Source organism: Myodes glareolus, chromosome 21, assembly GCF_982192425.1.
Source record: "Myodes glareolus chromosome 21, mMyoGla1.1, whole genome shotgun sequence".
In the NCBI taxonomy this organism is placed as follows: Eukaryota; Metazoa; Chordata; class Mammalia; order Rodentia; family Cricetidae; genus Myodes; species Myodes glareolus.
The window spans coordinates 63,783,845-63,787,813 of NC_142046.1; positions in this window are offsets into that span (position 1 = coordinate 63,783,845).

Consider the following 3,969-nt stretch of genomic DNA (forward strand, 5'->3'; position numbering starts at 1 on the left):
TGGCCCATTAGGTCAGGCTACTTATTAGCTCTTATAACTTATGTTACCCCATTATCCTTATCTACGGTAGCCACATGGCTCTGTACCTTTCTCAGCATGGCAGCTTACATCTTTCCTCTCCGGTGGTCTGCACACAAGTGGCGGAGGGAGCTTCCTGCTTCCAGAATACTTCCAGTCTCTTTGTTCCACCCCTACTTCCTGTCTGGCTTTCCCGCCTATACTGCCTGCCTGGCCAATCAGCATTTTATTAAAATATGATTGACAGAATACAGACAATTCTCCCACACCACAGTGGGGCCTGGACATTATGGTCTCCGGCACTTAGAGAACCTGGCTTAAGCCCTAGGACTCGGACAGGTGCTCAAAACCATCTGAATTTCAATTCCAAGAGAATCTGATTCCTTATTCTGGTCTCTGAGAACACTACACACACCTAGTACACAGGAAAAACATCCATTCATATATAATACAAATAAAAATGAATCTTAAATTTTTTTATTTTATTCTATTTTAGGAAAAACAAGCTTAGAAAGAGTACTAATGGCCGCATCTGAGCTAACAACTTCCATTTTGAGGCTAGGAATGCAGCTCAGGGACAAGACACTCCTGTAAAGCATCCCTCTAAGCAGGCTTGGTTCCTGGCACTGGGAATCAAACAGCCCTCAAGATATTTTGCCTTAAATACTGTGCAGGTACTATGCTGCAATATTATGCACCATTTTATTAATATGCATTTTCCTATGTAGGTATTAATTCAAAATGATTATATATAATATATACGATTAGCTAAAAGAGAATTAATTGGACTCGGTATATCTTTCTAGTGTGAGAATTGAGACTAAATGTAACAAAGTTATCAAAGTCGATTATTATTCACATAGATACTGATTTGTTCCTCAGACACAGACCATTTACCTCAGACATTTTCGTTGCTTCTACATACTCGGGAGCCTTGTCTTGGTTGGCCTCCGTTTCTACAGGACCACACTCCTCAGTGTATGGTATCTGAGATATGGCAGTGATGACCCGTAAACCTTTTTCTGTTTTGTGGGAATTACGGTTCCTTCTAGCTAAGCACGGCCGATTCAGAAGAGACAGTGTTGTCAAACGTATATCACAGTACAAATGAGAGTTATACAATATCACAGTACAGATGAGAGATATACAATATCACAGTACAAATGAGAAATATACAATATCACAGTACAGATGAGAGATATACAATATCACAGTACAGATGAGAGATATACAGTATCACAGTACAGATGAGAGATGTACAATATCACAGTACAAATGAGAGATATACAATATCACAGTACAAATGAGAGATGTACAATATCACAGTACAAATGAGAGATGATATACAATATCACAGTACAAATGAGAGATGATATACAATATCACAGTACAAATGAGAGATATACAATATCACAGTACAAATGAGAGATATACAATATCACAGTACAGATGAGAGATATACAATATCACAGTACAGATGAGAGATATACAGTATCACAGTACAGATGAGAGATGTACAATATCACAGTACAAATGAGAGATGTACAATATCACAGTACAAATGAGAGATGGTATACAATATCACAGTACAAATGAGAGATGTACAATATCACAGTACAAATGAGAGATGATATAATATTACAGTACAAATGAGAGATATACAATATCACAGTACAAATGAGAGATATACAATATCAGTTTCTCACCTGGAGAGTCACTAACAGAGGATACAGGTTTTGGTTAAAGTTAGGAAATATAAAAAGTAACAGAGATGGGTAAGAGATAGAGGAGACATCCATGAGTCTCCAAGGAATTCTTGGGCAGGGAAAGTAAATCCAGAGATGCATCATGGGGCAAAGCAAAACAACAACAACAAAATAAACAAATAAAAAAATCAAAGGATTGTGTGTTCCAACATAAGACGTGAATGTACAGAGGAGTGAATAGACAGAGGGGATCAAATGTGGATTCAGCCATTTGAAGCCCAGCAGTCACTGGTGATTTGTGTGAAATGATCTTTCTTTTATTGTTTTTATTGAGCTATACATTTTTCTCCAATCCCCTCCCTTCCTCACCTATCCCCTTCTAACCTCTTCTGTGATGCCCCCTCCCAGTATGTTCCCAATTTACTCAGGAGATCTTGTCTTTTTCTCCTTCCTATGTAGATCCATGTATGTCTCTCTTAGGGTCCTCTTTGTTGTCTAGAGTCTCTGGGGTTGTGGACTGCAGGCTGGTTTTTCTTTGCTTTATGTCTAAAAGCCACTTATGAAGGAGTACATATTATATTTGTCTTTCTGGCTCACTCAATACGTTTTTTCCTCGATCCATCCATTTGCCTGCTATTTTCAAAATGTCATTTTTTTTTACCACTGTGTAGTACACCATTGTGTATATGTACCACATTTTCTCTATCCTTTCTTCAGTTGAGGGTATCTTGGTTGTTTCCAGGTTCTGGCTATTAAGAACAATTCTGCTATGAACATAGCTGAGCACAACAAAGATCTTCTCATAGGTAAAGACCAAACAGAAATGTATGAAGAACTAAGGAAGTACAAAGACGACTTGGCTAAGAAGGCATTTGGTTTCATTTGCCTTGATGCTGTTCATGCAAGGTAATAAAAAATTCCTGACAAAGGTGGCTACTGGAGCAGGGTCTAAGATGATGTGGGGATGGGTATCTGCGCACAGACTGAGAGACGGCAGCACGTGCCTGTGTGCACTTGCCTGAATGTGGCTCAGAAAGCAAGCAAGCCTCTCCAGCTTTCACACATGCTGTGTGTCATAGCGTGAATGTTCAGGGAAACTGTCTCTGACATTCAGTTCAAATGTTTTGGGTCACACTTTTGTGCACGGAGTAGTCTTCAAAGGCAGTGTCCATAATGTTGGCTAACATTGACGAGAGTGCAGCGATGGGAAGAGAGAATAAACTTATCCTCAGCGTTGCCTCTGCTTCGTGTTTACTCTACAAATGGTCCCTTACAATTCTGGAGTCTAGATGGCCTGTAATTTGATTAATCACCTCTCAAGAGCCGTGCCTGCTTCCTCCTAATAAGTATGTTTACTTAAGGGCTAGTCTATGCTTAGACTGCTTTGTTTCTTCCGACTTCTCCTCATTGAATTTTCTTATCTTTTCTCACATTTGTTTCCTTGTGATAGGGCAGGGCTGTTCCTCTTGATCCTGCCCCTAACTGGCCACATTGCACTTTTCTCACTGAAGCCATTCTTCTCTCCTTTAATGTGGAGGCATATTAGTGAGTAGAGGAACAGGGGGCGGGGTATCAGCAAAAACGGTGCACGTGGATCCTGTCACTAGACTTATATCTCCGTGATTTCTTTCCTGAGGTTCTGTGATAATATTTATATCAGTTATAGCAGTTTAATATTCTTGTTTTTTCTAAATTTGAATATGAACTTCAGTGAATGAGCGATTCAAGACTGCTATAAAGTCAAGAAGTTAATGGCAAGAAAACAATTTTTTTCTATTCAAACTTTAGAATATATGAGAGCTTAAATTCAAGACCCAAGCTATTACATAATATTTAAAATCAAACAAACAAACAAAATGTCACACAGCAGGCTGAGGATGGCCTCAGAGAGTGGAGAGTGTGTCTAGGATACACAAAGCTCTCGCTTCAATCTCCAACACTGCATAAAACCAGACGTGGTGTCACACACTGAAAACCTCAGGCCTTGGGAGATAGAGACAGGAGGATCAGAAATTCAAGGTCATTCTCAGCTAGGTAGTGAGTTCAAGGCTACACTATAGTAAAAAAGAGCCTGCCTCAAAAAAAAACAACCAAACAAACAAAAATATTATCTAAACATGAATTTATAATTATAAGCACTGCCAAAGAGATGCTACAAAGTCTTATATTAGCAAAATCTATTCCAGAAAAAATATCTTGAGTAAATTTAACAAGGAAAAGAAATTTCTCTTTTTAGACAAGAAAG